Raw genomic sequence first — 23,729 nt, forward strand, 5'->3', positions numbered from 1 at the left:
GGTGATCCGCCTGCCTCGACCTCCCAAAGTGTGGGATTGCAGGCGTGAGTCCCCACACCCAGCCCGGATTTGATAATCTTTATGCTAAATGTGTTCACATAAAAATGATGTGATTAAATAAGGTGTGGTGCGTCTTAATCTGATAACAGATTTTCTGTAAAATCTCTTCTGCACCACCATTTTAGAGATCTTACTTGAAGTGCTGACTTGTCAATGACAGAGATACTGGAGACTGCTAAGTGAACGCTAATTCAAGAAATTCCTTAATGGCTCTGGTGTTACTACATGTAGAAAACCACCAGGTGGCAGTACAAGCCAAGCACAAAACCCGTACTAACTTAGAGCAGCACATCCACACGATTACACTTTAATTAGAATAAATGAACAACTGAATAGTCATATTGGAGTAGAATCACCACATTTTCCAGGTGTTTTAAACCTGGTTTTTATATTTTTTATACTTATTTTTCCAAGGTGAGGCTTTTTTAAAAGAAAAATCTCTTCTAATTACGTAGAAAAGACCTGTTTTAATAGGTTACATCTTATGCATTCCGATTGAGACAAGTAGGAAACATCTTTGAGTGGTAAGATTCCTGTACTGCAGACTCTGTCCTAAGCTAACCAGGAGGAAAAAGCTGGTGCTTCAGTCAGGAGTCAGCTTGCCAGTAGCAATGAGGGTTAAATTATTAATAGACGTTTCTTCTGTGGTTAGGCAGCTCGACTGGTCTTAATTTTTTTTTTTTTTTTTTAAAGTCAGGTATGATTTGGTTGCTGTGCTTAGTCACACATCTGGAATAAATAGTTGCTAGACAAAAATAATTTTTTAATATTTTTATGACTAAATATATGTGGCATGTGTTTCATGTCCTCACATTGCCAAGGGTATTTTTAGAAAAATCTGTTTCCGTCAGTAACTTTGCTCTTAGCTTGATGGTGCAAGAGTCTTTGGGGAGAGCAAACAGCATTGGAACATCCTCTGTTCCTGTGGGACACAGTTACTCAAGCAGCACAGAACACAAAAACTGGGTTTCTAATGAGTGGCTGTTCTGGTATTAATGTTAGTATTTGGTTTTAGCCACTGAAAGAGATTTCTAGCTGTTCCATTAGAGATCTGAAGTCTGTCAACTGGAGAAGTTATATTTCTGAACTTGAAATTGAGAATGTGAAACCTCCCCAGAAATCATGGCGAACCCAAGAATGGCTGAAAGGCAGAAGTTTCAGGATCTCGATGCTTGACACTTCTAAAACGGGGGAGTAGTAATTTCAATAAACTCTGGTCTGCAATAGTGAATGTGGTCTCAATTGTGTAAGACACTATCAGATGAATGGGTGAGTAGTCCCTAGAGACAGTAGCACCTACCTGTGAGAAGCCAGAGTGGGTTTGACACTTGTCACAGCAAACTTTTTTCTTTGAGGTGTCCAGACCTCCAGACCTAGAAAGGGCAGAGAACTTGGAAATCTGAGTTAGAACAAGGCACTTGACAAGGTCTCTTGTAATACACATCTGGATGAAGTGATATTGGGGCTGGGATGTAAGTGTAATTATGTATATTGATAATTGTCTGAATAGCTGTTTAATAGCTTGATATCAAATGGAGGGATGTGTCTAGGGTTGTTCTTGGCCTTTTTCTTTAGTTCTTTTTATGGTGATTTGGTTGGCGATGTTGTATGCACATTTATCAAATATGGGATGATGTGAAATTAAAGAGAATAAACTAAATGGTCAAATCAAGATCCTAAAGTCTTAGGCTGGTTAAACTTGCTACGTACAGCAAGAATTGTTTTAAGGAGACTGCATGTAAAGGTCACTACTTGTGTCCTAAAGTCAATAGCGTGTATACAGGATAAGTGGCTGTGACACATCTGAAAAAGACAGGAAATGTAGTTGGCAGTGAAGATAGTATAAATCAGTTGTGTACCATGGCTCTCAGCAGAGTTAACTTATTTTTATTTATTTATTTTGAGACAGAGTCTCTCACTCTGTTGCCCAGGCTGAAGTGCAGTGGTGTGATCTTGACTCACTGCAACCTCCACCTCTCAGGTTCAAGTGATTCTCCCACCTCAGCCTCCCACGTAGCTGGGATTACAGATTTGTGCCACCACGCCTGGCTAATTTTTGTATTTTTACTAGGGACAGGGTTTTGCCATGTTGACTAGGCTGGTCCCAAACTCCTGACCTCAAGTGATATGCCCACCTCGGCCTCCCAAAGTTCTAGGATTACAAGCATGAGTCACCACCACGCACAGCCAGAATTAACTTTTTTTTTTTTTTTTTTAACAAAGTTAATGGTAACTTAGGTTTCATTGATTAAAAAGTGTGACATGGGCCGGGCGCGGTGGCTCACGCCTGTAATCCCAGCACTTTGGGAGGCCGAGGCGGGCGGATCACAAGGTCAGGAGATTGAGACCACGGTGAAACCCCGTCTCTACTAAAAATACAAAAAAAAATTAGCCGGGCGCGGTTGTGGGCGCCTGTAGTCCCAGCTACTCGGGAGGCTGAGGCAGGAGAATGGCGTGAACCCGGGAGGCGGAGCTTGCAGTGAGCCGAGATCGCGCCACTGCACTCCAGCCTGGGCGACAGAGCGAGACTCCGTCTCAAAAAAAAAAAAACAAAAAACAAAACAAAACAAAAAAGTGTGACATGGCAAAGGAGTGAGGGGATCCCCCCCCTCTTCCCCTCTTGCTGGACTACCCTATTCTCAATTCTAGGTGCTATAACCTCAAGTGGGGCATGGGCACAGGATTACATATTCATACATGTGACATTTATGTCACACATTCAACTATAACAGCAGTTGCAACAATTGCAACACCCATAGCCCCAATGCCTATCACCTGGGATATCTTTGCTACTTTCACCCAATTTAGATATAAACGACCTCTAAGTTTTCTTTTATCTCTACAATCCTATGATCCTATGATTCAGCCATGGCCAGGCCAGTAAAGCCTCTAAAATCTCTGTATCCAACCAAGGCCAGGTGCGGTGGCTCATGCTTGTAATCCCATCAGTTTAAGAGGCTGAGGCGGGCAGATTGCTTGGGCCACTAGTTCGAGACCAGCCTGGGCAACTTACCGAAACTTATCTCTACAAAAAATTAGCTGAGTGTGGTGGCACACACCTGTAGTTCCAGCTACTTGGGAAACTGAGATGGGAGGATCACCTAAGCCCTGGGAGGTCAAGGTTGCAGTGAGCCATGATCGCACCACTGTACTCCAGTCTGTACAACAGGGTGAGACACTGTCTCAAAATAAATACATAAATAAATAAAATAAAATCTCAGTGTCCAGAACACCAAAAGTTCTATTAGAGTGCAATAAGAATATTTGTATGTTGGTAATAGAATGGGAAGTTAAGTATAATAAAATGCCTTTCCTTAAAAGTACATATCCATTGGGTTGATTTCCCTCATGTTCCCAGGGCTGCTCCATATCAGGATGGTTAAAATAATTTTAAGGAATGATTATAGGGAGAAAAGTAGGCACAGAGCCCTGAATTCTCTTTCTGAGGGCAGTTTATTTTCTGCCTTACTGGACTATAGGCTTCAAGTCCAAAGATCCAGTCCAGTGATAATGAGGGGTGAATTGGAGGGTGACAATAGCATAATTTATTATTCCAGGCTTCTGGTAGTATTGTCTTTGGCAACTGAGCACATTTCCCCCTCCTTTTCTATGTCTTCAGTGCAGACTCTGCTTTCTCCCTGTTTATACGGGGTCAGCACATGAAGTAATGTGGACAGAGAGCCTCATCTCCTTGGCTGCTGTGGTTGGTTCAGATATTAACACATGACTCAAGCTGGGCCAATTGGAGCCCTTGTCTGGGACTTTTCTATATTGGAGTCAATAGGGAAAATTGCTGTTGCTTTTATGTTCCTGGCACTAGAAGAATAGCGGAGGACGGCTGACTTTATCTCTTGTAGAGCAAGCCTGTCTGCAATAGTAAGAATGAGGCCAACACACAGAGAGACAGGGAAGATAGGAGAGAAAAGGTGATATTGAGGTCTGGATCTAAGTCTGTCTGACATCAGCTCTAATGAACCACTCCTTTTAAAATTTAAGTTGATTTGTATTTGTTATTTATATCCTGACTAATACAGCCTTAAAAAAAATTAGAAAAAGCACTGTCATGAACTATTACTTCATTAACATAAAAACAGATCATTTTGGTATGATGATAATAAAAATAGCAACAATCCATTAAGCATCTACTATATGTTAGGCACTGCAGTAAGTACATTACATATTTTTTTTTCATTTAATCTTCACAACAACCTATGTAGTACCTGTATCAGTTTGCTATAACTGGGTGACTAACTGCCCTGAAACTGAGTGGCTTGAAACAATGATTTGTTTAACTCACAAGTCTTTGTCATGGTTGGGTAATTATGGTCTGGATCAGGCTCAGGTGATCATAAATGGGCTTGCTCATGAGTCTGTGGTAAGTTGGCAGATTTCTGGGACTTACTAGTCTAGGGTGGCCTCATTCATAGGTGTAGAGTTTGGTCACCTGGGCACACAAGAGTGGATCTTGCCTCTCCAGCAGGCTAACCCTAGCTTGTTTCAAGCAGGTGCCAAGTGAGTGAGTGGAGGCATGTGAGTCCTCTCATGGCTCACTCTTGGCACTGGCACACAACTACTTCTGCAGCATTTTATTGGCCCAGGTTCAAGGAATGCGGAAATAGTCTCTATTCTTAATGAGAGGAACTGAAAAGTCAAGGAGAGTGGATATAGAAAGGCATGGAAAAAATGGGAACACAACTATTCTACTATAAAAGGTATTTTGTGCATACACTTCAAAAGTTAAGAAACTTATTCAAGGTCATAAAGCTAGAAAGCAGCAGAGACAGGATTTGAGCCTTAATCTCCTGACCGAAAATCTCATTCTCTTTCAAGATTTCTTTCTAGTATTGCTGATTGATCTATGCAGTCCAGATGTCACAGTGTAATTAGTTTCTAAAATAAATCTGTTCTTAGATTACTTTTGAATGACTTCTAAGTTATTATAAAAAAGTTTTTTGTTGTAATAAAGGTATTAACTTTCCATGAATATATTCTTGACCCACACCCATAAGCATTTTTGCTCATATTTGCATCCACAATAAAATGAAGTTCACATTTTCATCTTGTAGCACAGTATCATGTGAATTACCGATGCTATTTTAGAAGAATAGCTAAAATAACTTGCAGTACCTAGGAAATTCTTAAATGGTGCTTACAGGAACTTGAGTTTAGGCAAATGGGAAGCCAAAAAATGGTGAATGAAAGGATCTATACGCTAAAAAGAAAGCTGTCGACAGACAGAAGAAAGAGAGCTGCAGGACAGTGGAACTCAATCCTGTGGGATTCAAAGGAGAGGAGTAGTGGCAAGTGGCTAATATTTAAGTTGAGAAATCTTAGAACCTAGTGTATAAGGCTCTATGCATATCCCAGAGCCAGCCTTCCCCAAAGAAACTCAGAAGGGTAAAATCTGGAGAAGAGAGACAAGGCACAGAGACTGGGATTACACTGCAAGCAAATGTCCCACATTGTGCTTCTGCAAAAATAATTCAGCTCGAATCCTCCTTTCATCCCTCACCTGGAAGTCTGAGTGTTACATTTATTCTTCTAGAATAGTTCTCAGGATGTTGTTGGGGGTGGAGGGTGGTCACCTAGGCAGCTTTATCTCATGAAATTCAATGACTGAAATGCACAGATTGCTGGGAAGAAAGCAAGATCAGGAGGGTACAGAACAAAACAGATGGTGGAAAACAAAAGGAGGCAACTGCCAGGAACTTTCTTCCTGCAACTGACTAGGGACTTCTTTCAGAAAGTAACACCAGGCAAGCTGAACTGAACATTTTGGAACATCTCAGAGATCATTTGGTTTGAGGCGAGATGACTGGGAGCTCACCTTTGGGAGATAGGCATGAGAAAAGGGAGTGTTCAAGTGGTTTGAGGGAAACAGTGACGGGGAGTTAAAAGAGGAAAAGCAGGGGTATTATCTATGGGTTGGTAAGGAAAGCAGATTGTTTTATGCGTTATAAGCTGAATACTAGGGGGGAAAGGTAATATGTATAGTTTTAAAACATCATTAGTATCTTACATGTTCACATTTTATTTATCATTTTGGTAAATATGCCACTTTAAACACCAGAATAACTTCTGATTTTTGAATCCGGTAGTCAGGATGAGAGCGGCGTATGTGAAGAACTGCAGTGTATTCTCATCAACGGTGGGGACTAGACTGGGATTACACTTTCCCTGACAGGTTTCCTAAGTGATTTGTTTTAAGAAAAGGTGTGCATTCTGTGTTCAGAGCCACACAGAGTCTTGGATTTGGAGAATCAGTTTCCCCTCTGTTCTGTTAGCCTTCATCTGCATGCTAGCCTTGGATGACTCTGAAAAGAGAGTGTGGCCATTCAGCCTAGGTCAGCAAGGTTTGGCCCAGAGTCAAGCCAGGATCTTAGGGCTGTGGTACCTGACATTACTATGTTCCATGTTTGATATTTGGTATTTCGTTGTGACCTAACTGCAGACCTCTTTCCCTAACATCAAAAAGGTACAGAATTCTAACCACAAGAGTAAGAATTCTATATAAGCCCAAATCACTTTTCAATATGGACCATTTGAGACAATAGATCTTTTTATAATATTAAGGAAAACAACCCAACAAAAGTAAAAGAAACACTCAGATCAGTATCCATTAGATACAAATGTACCTCAGAAAGGTGACCAAAAAAATGTTCAGGAAGGGCAACCCTGCTTAATCAATTTAAGCTTTTAAATTACAGGTTTGAACTGAAGCAATGACTATATTGATAAATACAGAGGAAGTGCCAGCCATTGGAACCACTTAACTTGCATTTGTTCAAAGCAAATAAATCAATGAGAGAAAATTTTGTAAAGTTTGGAATCTTACTGTAATGTGACACATACTCAAAAATGAAAGAGTTGTTGAATCTGCATATATATATGTGTGTGTATATATATACATATATATACTTGTGTGTGTGTATATATATATAGTTTTGCAGTATTTGACTTCCTTCCAAATCTGCAATTTAAAAAAGGAAGAGTAGTAACCAAACATTAAAACAATTTTACATTCTTCATCTTCAAGTTTTGGTTGAAGATATTTGAAAAGTCAGGATAGTTTTTCATCTTTAGTGGCTTAGATGTGCGTAGAAAACCAGAATATAATTCGAATATTTTCTAGAGTATTATTGTTACTAAGTATTACTCTTTACAAATTTATAGATAACAGCTGCCGTCAATTTTGCTGTGTACAAGGAGATATCCATCTGTGGTGGCTTCCTTTTACTCTTTGAGTTTCTGGATTTTTATATCATAGGCCAACTTTGCGCACATATGTATTTATTTTTAATTTTTTAAAATATACCTTTTAATTTGGAAAAACTTCAGATGTACAGAAAAGTTGCAGAGCGTATAGCAAGTTCTTGTATATGCTTCACCAATTTCCTACTAATGTTTACATCTGTAGTGGGCTGGACTGTGGCCCCCAAGATATGTTCATATCCTAAGTCCCAGAGTCTGTGAATGTGACCTTATTTGAAAATAAAAGGTCTTTGTAAATGTAATTAGGTTAAGAATCTCAATGTGAGATTATTTTGGATTGTACACTGTGGGCCTTAAATCCAATGACGAGTATCCTTATAAGAGACACACAGAAGAGAAAATTCCGGAAGAAAAGGGAAAAGGCTAGATTTTCTACTGATGTCCCTTTTCTGTTCTAGGATCCAATCCTGGGTAGTACATTGCATTTAGTTGTCATGTCTCCACAGTCTCCCTGTGGTCCGTGATAGTTTCCTAGTCTTTCCTTGTTTTCCATGATCTTGATAGTCTTGAGCAGTACTGGTCAGGTATTTTGAAGAATATCCCTCACTATGGGTTTGTCTGCTGTTTTTCTCATGATTAGACGAGGTTGTGGGTTTATGGGAAAGAGTATCACAGAGGTGAAGTACCCTTCTCATCACATTATATTAGAGAGTATAGTATACCTATCCACATGACTTATCACTGGTGATGTTAATCTTGACCACTTAGATAAGGTAGAGTTTTCCAGTTTTTCTTACAGGAAAGTGACTATAGGTTGAACATTTCCTAATCCAAACATTCAAGATTCAAAACACTTCAATATCTGAAACTTTTGAATGAGAGTATGATGCCACAAGTGAAAAATTTCATATCTGTCCTTATATGCTAGGTCACAGTCAAAATGCAAGCACACAACACACAGCTTATTCAGCATCCCAAAGAGAAGAAAGATACTTGAGCCCCCTTCAGCTGCAATATATATTTTCTTTACATGCCCAGATTCCTCCATGCAAGCACACAAAAAAAGCATAATAAAATGGCACATGTGCAGGCCAGACTTGCCACTGGCAGTTTCCCCCACAATGCCCTATGTGAGGCCAAGACTTATGTGCATTCCTTACTGTATTGTTTTGCCTATTCTATGCTCTGTGGTGTGAAGATATTGTTGAAAATGTCAGAAAAGTCTGTTTATACTCCATGGGCAACAGTGGTAAGGAAAAGAGAAAGCATTTTTACTTATCCATAGCACAAAAAGTCAAGCTGTTGAAGAGACCAGGTAGCAGTATAAGCTTGAAACATTTTACAGAAGAGTATAGTATTGTAATGACCACCACATATGACCTAAGAAACAGAAGGATAAACTGTTGAAGATCTATGTGGAAAGTGATGGACACGAGTTAATGAAAAATAGAAAAACACTGCATAAAGCTGAACATGAAGATCTTGATCATGTACGAACACAGTGAATCCATCAGCATTGTAATGAACATGTGCCACTTAGTGGTATGATAATTAGGAAACAAGCAAAGATGTATCACAATGAACTGAAAATTGAAAGGAACTGTAACTATTCAACAGGCTGGTTGCTGAAATTTAAGACATTTAAGGAAAGACTTGGCATTACATTTTTAAAGATTTGTGGTGATAAAACATCTGCTGCTCATGAAGCAGTGGAGAAATTCATTGACGAGTTTCCAAAGGTTGTTGTTGATGAAAATCTAATACTAGAACAAGTCTGTAATGCTGATGAAACATCACTGTTTTGATGTTATTGACCCAGAAAGACACCGACTACAGCTGATGAGACAGCCCCTAAAGGACTTAAAGATACCATGAACAGAATATCTGTGCTGGGATGTGTTAATGTAGCATGCGCACATAAATGTAAACTTGCTGTGTAGGCAAAAGCTTTTGTCCTTGCTGTTTTCAAGGAGTGAATTTCTTACTAGTTCATTATCATGCTAACCAAAAGCCTGGATCACCAGGGACATCAAAAGAAGCTCTCAGTACGGAAGCTGGACTGGATGATGACTCCAAGTATTATTCCTTGACAACTGTTCTGCTCAGCTTTCAGCTAAAATTTTCATCAAAAGTAATGTTGTTTATGACATGTACTTTTCTCCAAATGTAATTTTATTACTTCAACCAGGCGACCAGGGTATCCTTAGATCAATGAAAAATGCATTTCTTGAACAGCATGGTTGTGTGGTGAACAGAAGCATGGGTGCAGAAGGTTTTCAAAAAGAGTTTAGCATGAAGGATGCTGTCCATATATGCTGTTACCAACACTTGGAACACAGTGACTAAAGACACATTGTATATGCCTGGCACAACCTCTGGCCTGTGACTACGTTTAGTGGTGATGGCGAACAATGTGACAACTTAGAAAAATTCTGTATGTCAAATGAGAAAAAAAGATCTCTGACCTCTTTACATATGCAAAAAAATACCTTCAGAGACCATCAGCAAGCTGGAAGAAGTGGATATTGAAGTTTTTAATATTGATAATGAGGCTCCAGTTGTTCATTGATTGATTGTAGCTAAAATGGTTCTGAATGAAAGTGATTATGATAATCATAATGATGATGAAGATGATGTTGTTAACACTGCAGAAAAGTGCCTACAGACATGGCGAAAATGTGTGTTGGGCTTATTGAAGGACTAGAGCAGTCTGCACTCATTAGAGAATAAGAAATCATGTCAGTTTCTAAAATTACAGACAGACTTTTAAGACAAAACTGTGGTTAATGAGGCAGATGACTTTGGAGGAAACAGTTTTTTTTCTTCTTCTTCTTCTCTCTTTTTTGAGACAGAGTCTCACTCTGTTGCCCAGTCTGGAGTGCAATGGTGGCATCTCAGCTCACTGCAACCTCTGCCTCCTGGGTTCTAGAGGTTCTCCTGCCTCAGCCTCAAGAGTAGCTGGAACTACAGGCGCCTGCCACCACGTCCAACTAATTTTTGCATTTTTAGTAGAGATGGGGTTTCACCATATTGGCCAGGCTGGTCTCGAACTCCTAACCTCATGATCCACCCACTTCGGCCTCCCAAAGTGCTGGGATTACAGGTATGAGCCACTGCGCCCAGACCTGTAAAAGCCATTTGGCAGAATGCTTCCTCCTCCCTAGAGGACCCAGTTCATGGTCTGTCAGCTACTTCGGATGTTTCTTCTCACCTAAAAAAAAAAAAAAAGGAAAAAGCGGGGGGGTGGGGAACAGTAACCTTTTAATCAAAACACAGCATCGTGGGTGGAGACTGAAAGCCTGTCAATATTTGTTGTTGCTGTTGTTTAATAGAGGACACAGGTATTCTGGTGATGCTCATGTGCTGCTTAGTTACTCTGAACTTATTACATTTTATGCTGTATTAATGTTATATCTTTTTTTTATTGGTAAGTACTATGCGAATAAGTGAGAGAAAATGATTGCTTATTGGTAGCATATAAATTTAGAGTCAGGGATGATGATGATGCCAAACAACCACAGATTGTCTACATGGATGGTTGAGGTAGTGACACGTTTGCTTTCTGATGGTTTGATGTACATAAACTTTGTTTCATGCACAAAAGTATTAAAAATATTGTATAAAGTTGCCTTCAGGCTATGTTTATAATGTACACATAAAACACAAATGAATTTGTGTTTAGACTTAGGTCCCATCCCCAAGATATCCCATTGTGTATATGCAAATATTCCAACATCTTGGAAAGATCTGAAATCTGAAACACTTCAGATTCCCAAGCAATTCAGATACTCAACCTGTATTTTCCTTTTACATACTCAGTTCTATGGAAGTCAGTCTTTAAGTTCAGCACATACTGTAGGAGGTAGGAGATTAAGCTACACATCCTTTTGGGGGAGGGTGTGTGGAGAGAATATCCACATTATATTATTTACAATTTGTCTATAAGGAAAAGGTGTCTTTCTTTTTTTCCTCTGTCCCTCCCTTCCTGTCTCTCTCCTTCCCTCCCTCTCTCTCTTTATTCTTTCTACCCTTCTTTTCTTTAATCATTTATTTTATCCATATTAAACAATATTGATACATTTATGTCAATATTGATGCAGTCTATAATCTACTTCTGCATTATAATCTAATCCAACATTATCTTGTTGCCCAAATTGTTCTATCATTTTTGCCACTTTTTTTAAAAATTACATTGGCTTAAGATTTTTTGTTCCCTAGCCTATTAGAGTTATCTATTTGTGTGTAACAAATTATTCCAGAACTTAGTGATGTAAACAATAGACATTATCATGTCATAGTTTCTACAGATGAGGAATCTGGATGTGACTTAACTGGGTGCTTCTGGCCCCTCACAAGGCTACAATCTAGTTGTCAGTAGGATCCTCAATTGGAGAGGACCTGATTTGAGGCTTATGCACATGGTTGCTGGTAACCCTCAGACCCTCACTGTCTATTGAATGGAGACATCGGTTCATTGCAATGTAGACTTCTCCATAGCACAGCTCACAAAATGGCAACTGGCTTTCCTCAGAGTGAGAGAGTGAGTGAAAGAGGGTGCCCACGATGGAAATCACAGTCATTTTGTAACTGTACCTTAGAAGTGACATCCTATCACTTTTACCATGTTTTATTTGTTACAATTGTGTCACTAGTTCAACCCACACTCAAGAGGGAGGGAATTATAAAGGGGAGGGAATTGTAAAAGAGCATGGAGATGAGGAGGTAGGAATCACTGAGGGTCATTTTAGAGGCTGCCCACCACATCCACTATTCTGTAGTTATATCCAATCACTTCGATTAATTAGAATGAGGAAAGGGAGAAGAGGGAGGTTTTGAAAAACAAACCACTGATGGATTAAATGTTTTGTTTGCAATACCTTTTGACATGATGCCACATATTTCATGATGTCACCTCTTACACTTACTGGTAATTTGTACATTTACTTATTCATTTAGGAGTATATTACATGTAGCTTCCAAGCCAAATGCGACTTTTCTGACCCCAGCATGTGGTCTACCTGAGAGTTTTGGAAAACCTTTTCTTTCTTTTATTAAATAGCACCCGTTGCACTTATAGTTTATTTAGGTCCAACCATCTAAGCATCACTTCCACCAGCTGTCATGTGAGCAGAAGTTGAACAATTAGTGACTGTAATAGGAGCTAAATGTAATTACTTTCATAATTTTGAATTGTTCATATTGAATTCCATAAAAATTATATTATATAACTGGGGAATTATAAAGAACTATTGATGAGAGAATAAATATTAACAATTCCACTTGTATTCAACTTGTCTTAAAATTAAGTCTAGCTACCTTTAAGTAAAATTATTTATTTGTTTCTTTTAGTTAAAAAACTAATTTGTGTTCTCTGCAGGACACTTAAAAAGGACTCAAACCCAAAGGAACACAAGAGCCACCTCAAATTATACATCTTATTGTTAACATTTATTTTTATTTTTACTTTTTTGTTTTTTTACTTTTTAGTGCTAACATTTGGATGCAAAAAGCTTCCACATTATTTTATACATGTGTTATGTATACATATCTTTAACATACATATGTGCACACCTGCATACATATTTATATATACATATATTTAACAACATTTGTATCAAATTTGTGGAATACCTAGAAATATATTCTGAATATTTTCTCAAGTAAATCCCTCTTTTAGCAAGGACCCTCTTAACCACTGATTGTCACTGGAATTCATGTGCATGTGAGTTTCTACTTTGTGGCCACCTCTGGACTTACCCAGTAAACATATATTGGCTGCTGACGATTGGCCAGGCACTGTGCTGATGGCTAATTTTACATGGTTCTTGGCTTCCCTGCATTATAAGCTCCTGTTATCATTATTCTCCTTTCATCATTGGCTTGACAGGGAGCCTGGCACAGGGGAGAGTACCAGCCAGAAATCTGGAAAACTCAATTTTTGTTCCAACTCTGCTACTAACTGGCACAAACAAAAACTAATAGATAACATATATTGAACATTCACTGTGTGCCAGCTACTGCCCAAAGCCCTGAACTTATGCTCTCATGTATAATCCCAACAACTCTGTGAGGGAGATGCTATTATAACTGTACTCATTTTACAAAAGAGGAGACTAAAGCCAGAGAGATTGAGAAGCTTGCCCAAAGGCACATAACTACTAAGTAGTGGAGCAATGATTTAATCCTGGTAGCTGATTCTAGAGTTCACGTTCTTAATCACAATGGTACTTTTGAAGTGACTATGAAGAGATCGTCTCTCTAGGCCTTCATTTCCTCATTGCAAAAATGTAGAAGCTACCCTAGAGTAGACGATATCCTTTCCAGGTCTAAATTTTTGAGTTAGTCTGTATTAATTTAACCCTATTATTTTAATTTGGGATTGCTTGTTTGCAAGTACAATATGATTTCATCGCATGCATAATTAACTTTCTCAACTCCAAAGTGTCCCCAAATGAAAAGTGAGAGAAAGCCAGTTAGAGAGAGAACTGGAGAAAAAGTGGAGGCAAGAGTAAGAAAATTTGAATAATGCTGGGGATTGAAATAGTCAATAGTCAAGACATCTTTGTCAAGACCCATGGAAATTCGTGTATAAATGATTTTGTTTTAAAATCATTTTGTCACTGAAAACAGAGAAATGGACTGCTCAGGTGACCAGGTGAGTTAATGATGAGATATTTGCCTACGTTCTTGATGAAAATGAAGTATTAACTGGATTCAATGGTAAAACTTTCACAAATGATAAATTAGGAGAACCCATAAAATCATCTTGCAGAGTTGTAAAAAATGCACACTATACTTTTTAAGCAATGTAAAGCATTTTAAGGATAATCTTTACTATATGTGATTTTTTTCACTTACTGACTTTAAAACCAAACCTATGAGTAAGTTGTAAATCCATTTTGCCAGGTACCTATTCAAATTAAAATTTATTGGAAAGATGCAGGAGTATATCACAGAATCCGAAAGCAAATATTCATCTAGCTTTGCAAGAGACTGGGTCCATGACCAGGAAAATCATTAGGATCGAAGATAGCAATTTTCTGGCTCTTTTTCTTTATTCCTCTGCCCTGTCCCTTCCCAAAATACTATATAGGAGAACCCGCTTCATTCTTTTTCTCTTTTCACACAAGCTTTCTTTGCTTCTCCATGCATGGGTGGAAAATGGCCACCCTACATAATCTTCCAGGCCAAGCATTCAGTAGAGAGTGACCAGTGTTTCTGAGACTTAATTTGAAATGTTTGAGAGAATGTGCAGTTTCAGGTCTGTGCGGCACAAGAGAGCAGGGCCCTGTGCTGCACTTTCTAGGAGAAGCCACAGGAAAATATCCAGAATCAGAACAGGAACTGCTAGGCAGTGCATGTTAGTAGGCCAGCCACTGATGTCCTGACAGAAGTTTCTGGGTCCCTCAAGTGAGACTCAGAGCATTGGAGAGAGTTGCTGGACTCACAAGGACCCCATGGACAGAAGTGAGGGTCTCTGTGGTGTTGAGAGAGGACCAAATAGGCCTCAGATGCCTTAGTATGTGACCAAGAGTATGACACTGTTGAATCCCTGGGGACTTAGACACAACCAAGGAAAGGAGAATGAGAAAGGAAGAACACCAAGCCAACAGATTAAATTTTCTGCCTTTTTAGTAAAATGGAGCTTGAAATAAAAGCTAAGCTGAATTATAGAAAAGTAATATTACATTGGTGGCACACCTACTGTGTGGGCTGAGACTTGTATTTGATATAATGGAGACCTTTCTGAAATTGCTGGGATTCCTTATGCAGCACATTTCTGAATTAGCATTGCTGACATACTCTAGAATTAGGGCCAGGTCACTGGGAGGGCAAGTCATGGTCCTGTGCAGAGACAAAGTATGTGCTCAGAAGGCTTCTGTGATTTCAGGAAAACCAGTGGATTGTAATACGACCAAGTTGAAAAAAGCGCTACAAAAATGCCTTAAAGTTTTCGGCAACCTGAGGAGGGTGGGCAGAAGGCAGAAAGGACAAATGTAACCTGAATAAAGTCTATGGTTGGATCTGAGTTTTATGCATGCTAGGAAAGTAGTTAAAAAGGAAGGTGCACAAGATATTCTTTTTAAGGCTTTTTTCTTAGACTCTGAATTTAGAGTGGACTTTGAAGAGAGAGGAGTGGTTTCAGCAGCAGTGGCTCAGGGCCTGCCAGATGACACAGCTAGGCACTTATCACAGCAGGTCTTTTGGGATGCCCTGTTTGTAAGGCAGCTTCTAAGGTGGAAGGATCCTGGTGCCCTGACAGATGGGTGTCCCCTTAATATGCTGTGGATTGATGTGGTGGCCTGGGATGCAGTCACTCTCTTGGGAAAGGAGATGGGACTACTTAACAAGCTTCAAAAGAGCACTGCTCTGCATGGGAAGGTGGACATTTCTAAGACTCCAGTGAAGCACAAGCACACCCCTATTTTGTTTAGTTTGTAGGAAAAAAGAAACTTTCACAGCAACTTTTCTTTATAGGAAATCCTCATCCAGGAGGAAAGTGTCTCAGAAAATGGAACAGATCAGAGAATGGAGTCATTTGCACTTTAAGGGTCTGAGCTCAGTAAACCCCCCCACATTGGCTCATCTTGAGGATCTCTGAAGTTCGGAGACATTGTAGCTTTTGGATATGAGGAAGTTCTGGTGGAGATTGAGGTTAGGTAGCCTGCTTACAACACCTGCCACCTTATTTAGGTCACAACAGCTTCTCACTTCTCAAGTAAAGTGGGTCCCTCAAGGCCTTCTCTCAGTTCAGTGGAAGTGATGGGTGAGTTTGAGGGATGGATGATGAAGGCACTATTTGTGGGAAGTGGGTGAATTTTATGGGTAATCTCAGATAAGGAGCATTACAAGGGGAATAATGCACCCAAGGTCTATTCTTATTTATCTCATCTTTGGGGAACTTGGAGAAAACATCACTCTGGCAGTCAGGCTGCTTTGTGCACAACAGTTCTCATCCTATTGGGATTTGGACCCAGATTTAGAACAGGAACTGAAGTGTGTGTATGTTTGCAAGGGGTCATTTGGGGAGGGTGAGGATAACACCCAGATGTGAAGTAAGTTTTCCTTGCAGGGATGTAAATATTTAATTCCACAGGAGACTATGATGTAATACCATATTTGGGATTTATTTTTCACTTCCTTTGGCATATCGTTTCTTTCCCAATTGGAGCAGATGGGCAGCTCTGAGCTCATCACCTTGGGGAAGGGAAGTGACAGTGTAGAAAGAGTCTCTCCAGAGTTGTGTTCCAAAATCCTAGGTCCTTAGATAACTAAGAGTATTTTGGGAAGGGACAGAATATTTAAAGAAGCAGAAGGAAGAGAACAGGGCTTCCCCTAAGATTAGAGTAAGATCCCCTGGGCTGGAGAGTGAGAAGAACCAGCTGAGCTACTGGTAGGTCTCAGAGAAGGACTCCGAGCCGTGGTACCTGAATGCTATTCTGGAGAAATGGCTTTATGGAATGCCTCACTAGTGGGGCCACAGACGACCTCTCAGATATTCCCATGCACCAGGGTGGGGGTGAGGGGAAGCAGCAGACAGTTTCCTACACTAAGATCTCCAGACCTTTACCTTGTTCAACTTGGCTCATGGTCTTCTGTTCATGTGGGTCTTTACCAACTCATTCTTTACAATGAGTGATCTACATGACCCCTTCCAGTCAAAGGAAGGGATTGGAATATAATTATTTGATTGTTCATGCATTAGTTCCTTGTGTGCCCCTGGAGACAGAGGTGAAGTTAACTCCATCATAAACACTTGAACTGAACAAGGAAGAAGTTAGTTTCCCAAAGGAAAACTGGGGTAATGTGATCTGGAAAAAGGTGAATGGATACTGGGTGGAAAAATGACATTCTTTAAAAAGTTAAAAGTGTTGGACATTCCTAGGCAGAAGAATGATATTCCACAGAGTACATTGTAAAGCCTTAGACAATTGGTGACCGGGAGGTAGGATGAAAGGAGAAGTCAGATCAAAGGGCAAAGGGCTAAGCTGAATGGGATTAAATCCAAAGGACTAGGGAGGAAAACACTTGGGTCAAGCCTAGAAGTGACATGGATAAAGCATAGAATAGGTAGGCAGTGAGGAAGGCACTAACTTCTTGGAGTCTGAATCTTGGTGTAAAGTTGTCTGTCCATTAGTCCTAGGCCCTTCACTCTTCTAGAGTGTTCACAGAGGACCTGAGACTTTTGAGGGTAGCTAACCAGAAGACATACTATTTAGATGAAGGGTTTTACCTAAGTACGATAAGAAGTTTCCAATGACAATTCATGCAGTAATAGTGTGTTGTACCTTGCTCTCTTTTATTGTCTCTCTTGTTTCCTGCTTAGGGTAATTATTATTTTTTAAAATAATTTAATTTTTAATTTTTAATGTTTGTAGGTGTATACAGGCATACAATGTGTAATAATCACATCAGGGTATAGGGTAATTATTTGAAGACTATGTAGAACAAGAGTAAAATTAGTTTCCCTAAAAGATCACTGGAGTTTTCTCCTGTGCTTTTTGCATCACACATGTGAGATTAACTGGAAAATGACAGAATTGAAGTTGTGTTTCACTTGCTTTAAGCAAAGGCCAGCTTTAATATACAACATTTGTGGGTCCTTCATTCTGAAAATAATTATGAGCCGATTTATGTATTACAGAATCTAATTCTTGCTTTAAAGCATTAAATTATTCCTACAGAGCTCCTGAAAAAATTTGTGAAAGACATAAAAACAAGAATATTTAACATTTTATGTATTATTAGATGACTATTAGTCTTTCAGCAAGTCCTATATTGTTATTGGATTTAGAAATATATGTTATTGTTATTGTTTTGAAATTGTCAGTAACTTGGACTGAAGCGTTTTATTAGAAAAATCAAGAATGAAAGCGTGTTTTCTGTGAGAGTGCTGGTTAGCCTTGCATTTGTTTTGGAGATTTAATAGTTGCCATATGTTAGAACTATTAAATGAATGATGTAATTTAGGCTGCCTGTTGTCCTGCCAACTGCTTCATGCTGCCTCCTCACTTTTAGTGAGCATTACTCCAACATGTGCATATATCACCCAGCAGTAGTTTCTTATACAATCCTGTTAGTCCTTGGGTTCTTAACCCCATCCATCATCTACATAGGCTCTATCTCCTTCCATCCAGAATTTCAACTAATGAAAAACAATGGTAGATCTTGGCAAAGAGTGTGCTTGGAGGATAATAATCAACCTAATATTCTGACTAATAGATATAAAACCAATGATAAAGTTGATGCTTCAGGACAAAATCACAATGGATGATTAAGAGAATTCAACTTTCTCTACAACATGAATGACAGATAAATGATTTTTTTGTATGAAACATTAGATGGTACATTTGTTTATTAGAATGATACAATAAGAATGACTAGAGCAAAAATAAAACTCATGTGTTGTGTGCCCCTTTCTTGTGCCATCTCTTATGACTCTTACCTAGGAAGATTAAAAGTTTCACCTGAGTATCTCAGATATTTATGTAGCTATAACATATATATATATATATATAATGTAGTTATAGCTATATATATATATATATATATTCTACTTTATAAATAAGGAAGCAGAGGGCCAGAATTAATCAATGACTTGTTCCAGGTTGTCATTTATATCAGTGTTGGTGATAAGGAAATTGCTAGGTATTTCATTTTTTAAAAAATTATGTTAGGAAAAATCTATTATCAATGATTCAATAAAACGAACTGAAATGTATTTATCAGTCTAGGTTTCACAGTGTTACAATCATCTACCATCAATCATCTACCATTTTTACCATCATTTTCCAAAGAGTAAGTCAGTTAGTGAGACTTTTTCAGCATTTTAAGGAGATCCTAGGATTTGCCACTGTGAAACTTCAAAGATCTTAAAATGTCTTATATATTTAAATGTTAGGACTACTTATTTTAACTCAATACCTTAATATACTTTCAATATGGCAGATTTCTTTTTCTACTTTATATTTGAATGTTCTCTTTTTTTTTCCTTTATACCTAGGGTCAGAGAGATAATTTTATTTAATTTACACCTTTTACATGGTTCAGCAGGACCTAAAATTAATCCTTTCCTTTATGGGGAGTGCATAACAGTTGTACTCTTATGTAACCTGTTGGCTCCCACGTGTCATCTTAATGAACTTCCCCATTTCCTACTGTTTTACAATCTGTCTTTTTGGCATCTTAAAACTTCCTGCACTCTTCTTCCTTTGGTGGGTGTATTAGTTTGTGAGGACTGCCATAATAAAGTCACAGACTGAGTAGATCAAACAACAGAAATTAATTTTCTCACAGTTCTGGAGGCTAGAAGTCCAAGATAAGGTACCTGTAGGGTTGGTTCTTTCTGAGGGCCACTAGGGAAGAATCTGTTCCGAGCCTCTCGCCTTGGCTCATAGATGACCGTTTTTCCCTTGTGTCTTTACGTCGTCTTCCCTTTCTGTCAGTATCCAAATTCGAAAAGACCTTATCTCCAAATATGGTAATATTCTGAGGTACTGGGTATTAGGATTTCAATAAATAAATTTTAGGGGGTGGGGACACAATTCATAACAGTGGGAAAGAAGAGCACAGAAATATTGAATGTTACATGGCATTTTTGGGTTATTGAGATTTTATGCAAAAATATAAATCTTAATTATCAGGCAAGAAACATATGGATAATCAGTTACGTAGTGATCCTAGTCTTCTGATGGTTAAAATGCTAACTCTGGGGAGGACGTATCCCCTCCTCCATGTGAAGTAAACAACACAAGCTGAGTTTGCAAATGTGTGGAGAGTGGGGATCCAAAAACAGAAATGGGAAAACAGATCCTTCAGAGCCTCCCTCCACACCAAGTGGTGATGAAATTTAGATATTTTAAATCATGTAGCCATGTTTTTCATTCAGGTTACAACACACATACAAGACGACACTCACCCTTCCCAAAATTTCAGCATGGTATTATATTGAATATATGCTGTTTCATGGAAACATAATTTCTACTATTTTTAAGCCTTCAAATATAGGAAGAAATCCCTAAATAATTAAAAAAGATTGCACAATAATTTCAAAATTTTCAAATGGATCAGAACCTATTTCTCTGGAGTCATTACTGAACATAGAAGTATGTAAAGAATCATGTATTACTATTAATAGAGGGCAGATGAGATCAGAAGCTCTGTAAGTACCTTTTGACTTTTAGTGCCATGGTTTCCTCCTCTGAACCAGAAAATGCAATTACACTAGAGATCTGAATGTTTTTCATTATTATCTAGTGAAAATGACTTAGAAAAAGACTGGTGGGTGGTGAAATTCTAGAGATGGAAGTTAGCTTGGTGGTCAATCCTGGGGATTATTGTCAGATCAAATCTAGGTCTGTCTGCTGTGATCAATGGGCTTCCAGGTTAATTCTGGGTACGGTTCCTAAAGTAAGGTCTAGTATGGGGGAGGAGAGAGTGGAAGGAAGATGCCCTCATCTTTTTCTCCCTGATAATTGACCTGGCCCCTTAAAGTGCTGCTCTGGATTAAGGACGCCAGACCAAGATCTGTTAGGGGCTAGATCTACTTCCTACACAGTGATCACATTCAGAAGAGGGCAAATGAAGGGAAATGGGGGAACCAATACCTCCACTCAACTGTTTCTAGTAAAGGTTCTCAAAAAGGCCTGCATGTCACATTCAAGCTTAGCATGCTCCTTGAAAGCACACATTTCTGTGTGCTGCCCATTGTGCTTCAATTAGTTGTGGATAAGGAGGATTACATTATGTTGGAGTGTTTTTAGCAGGGTTTTAGCAGCAGTTTCTTACATTAATCTGCTTGCAGTTCTTTAGAGTCACATTTTTGAGTCACACGTAAATTAGGGTGAGTCTACCCTAGAAACAATGGGGATTACTCTCAGGTGGTGTTTTTTGTTGTTGTTGTTGTTGTTGTTCCTAAGCAGAAATTTCTGGAGCTATTATAAAGAACAGTGCTCACTAATATGCTTAAGTCTAGAAATTGCTGTTTCATTAATAAGTAGAAACGGAACAGCTTATCCCTTTTCTCAGAAAGTATTAGTGATTTCCCATGAGAGGCAAGAAGTAGGAGAAAAACGCTTCCTACACTCTTCCCTAGTTTGTATGTTATTTTCTGTGGCCTAAAGAGACATGCTTCCTCTTCTCTTTTCCCAATTTATCACTTTCTATCTTATGTTCAATCCCAGCACACCCACGGGGACTAATTCTCACCTCTGTGATTTTTGTTGTACATTTCATCATTTCTACAATTCTTCCAAATTGTAGAAATAATTTGGGGGGACTCCAAAAAGTGAATGTATATGTATTCTTAGAGCTGTCATCTCACTTGCTTTTAAGTTACAACACCAAACGGAATTTTAATCAACCTTCCTAAGTCAGTTAAATACAAAGTTTGGATGTAGTCCAAGACTTATAGTTTCTGTTATTTATTGAGTTTTCTGCAATGGACATTTTAATAATGGGGAAACAATTATAGTGACACATGACAAGTCTCTATCTTGCAGGTTAGAGAGTAGAATGATTTAAATGCTCTCTTCTGTCAGTTTCATCTGTGACATGAGTAGATCAATGGGTATGTTCTTCAGATTCTCAAGAGTCTTGGTTCAGCAGAAGGACTGGGCTCTGTGTGTGTGTTTACTGTCAGTCATTGGTCAAGTGGTGAATATCCTGGGCTCTTGTACTGACATTTTGGGAACTTTCTTGTCTTTTTTTATTTTTAAGCAAATTAAGATTTGCTAGAGTTAGTGCTTATGTTAGGCTACACAATTTGAGAGGAGAATTGGTAGGATTTGGAAAGGATTTTTCAATGAAAGCCTCAGGAGAAGTGTTCACTTATCTTTTGGAGCGTGGACTGAATGGATTAGTCAGAAAGTGGTCGAAAAAATAAGCGCTTATTTTTCTTAGTGCTTATGTGAGGGCAGAGGACTGAAAGCAAGAACACAGGCATGTTGCCTAGGATCCAATTGGAGCATACTGCTAAGCATAGACTGTTTTTGATAAATGTTAACAATCCTCAAGATGATAAAAAGAAAAGGAAGATAAGCAATATTCTTTCTTTTTATAGGACCAATCGATATCATTTTGTATTTCAACCAGTTAACATGCAAAGAGGGGATTCCAAAGAGATATGCAAATATGTTTCCACAAAGAAATCCAACTTAGAAGCAAGAGATTTTAACGTCCTTGCTGGTCATGAGATCAGGGTTGTATCTCCAGTCAACTGTATCAGTTAGTATTGCTCTATATGTAAAATGACCTAATTAAAAAAACCCACTTCCTTAGATGTGGAAAAGGACATAAGTAATGATTCGAAGAGGCTTTGAAAAGTAGGCAAAGCTACTGTAATCCATCAGAAATGTATTGATAATTTAGGGTATATTTATCATATCTTCTTTTCAAATGAGCTAAGGAGCCACGATGTTGCTTGGACTGTAAGGAAGAATTTATATAAGGTCTAATATGTGAAACTTGTCTTGACATTCAAGTAAAAAGATGTTTAAGGCAAATGAAAGTGCAGGCAAAAATAGGACTGGGGAAAGGGATGAATCACACAGCCAGAGCTGTAAAGACCGTCAGGAGAACAAGATGGATGAGGGCAGCTTGAGAGCTAAGTTGGGAGCCTTGGAGTCAAATGGGAGATGCTATTTCTCACCCAAGCATCCCAGGAAGGATTAAGAGTCCAGGACTGGAATCATAAAAGTCTCTAAGTATGATACAAGGTCAGTTAAGAATGAACTAAAACTTGGGCAGGGTGAATATTTGAGTATAGACATTGAGGGTGGAGATAGCAGAATAAGAACAAACTGCAGAAAAACTACCCAGTGATTTTTGACAAAAAGTGGTGACAGTACTACGAATACCTGGCAATGAAATAAGCAAACCTGTGAAGCAGGTTCACTCTGAACTGGATATCAGCTTGTCTGAGTCTGGTGAGACAAAACACACACACAACATGACACATGAAGCAAGTTTATTACTTACAGATAGGCAGGAAGGGACAACAGAAGTGTAGAATTCATTGCAAGTCAGTCAGTCCCCCAAGGCTTAGGAAAGCTTCCTGTGGAAGATGGAGTCTCTACTTCATGTACCCTACTTGTACTCCAGCTAAGGGACTCAGGAAAGCAGCCCTCACTAGGTTTTATACCCCAAGGTTGCTAGACTCACTGGGCTAAAGCACTGAAGGGCATCCTGTTTCTGGGGGACTGGAACAGAGCCCAGGATGTGCTGGCCAGTATCTCCCTATTTCAGGATGTTACATTCTCAGCACACTGTATCGCTATTTTTGAGAAATACAAGTGAGAAAGGAGGGACCAGCACAGGGCCAGTCCAACGTGCTGAGAGCTGTCCTGCCAAACCTACCAGATCTAATGGACTTACCAACTTGACTCTGTGTCCACATGAGTATGAACCAGGAGGTAGGTCCAGCATTCAGTCTCACCATCAACTGGGGTGTAGCCACA

At 38.9% G+C, this 23,729-nt stretch overlaps 1 long non-coding RNA gene across 1 annotated transcript in view; it reads right to left on the bottom strand.

The window, feature by feature from the left end:
* LOC139363801 (uncharacterized) overlaps positions 1-23,336 on the bottom strand; it is a 34,553-nt gene extending 11,217 nt beyond the window's left edge. Inside the window, exons 1-2 of the long non-coding RNA XR_011624795.1 lie at positions 23,251-23,336; positions 1,361-1,433 (exon numbers count right to left, since the gene is read on the bottom strand). This is a non-coding gene — a long non-coding RNA (uncharacterized lncRNA). The remainder of the gene's footprint in view (positions 1-1,360; positions 1,434-23,250) is intronic.
* Between the last annotated feature and the right edge of the window lie 393 nt (positions 23,337-23,729).

The sequence above is a fragment of the Macaca nemestrina genome, chromosome 6 (assembly GCF_043159975.1).
Source record: "Macaca nemestrina isolate mMacNem1 chromosome 6, mMacNem.hap1, whole genome shotgun sequence".
NCBI classification, from domain to species: Eukaryota; Metazoa; Chordata; class Mammalia; order Primates; family Cercopithecidae; genus Macaca; species Macaca nemestrina.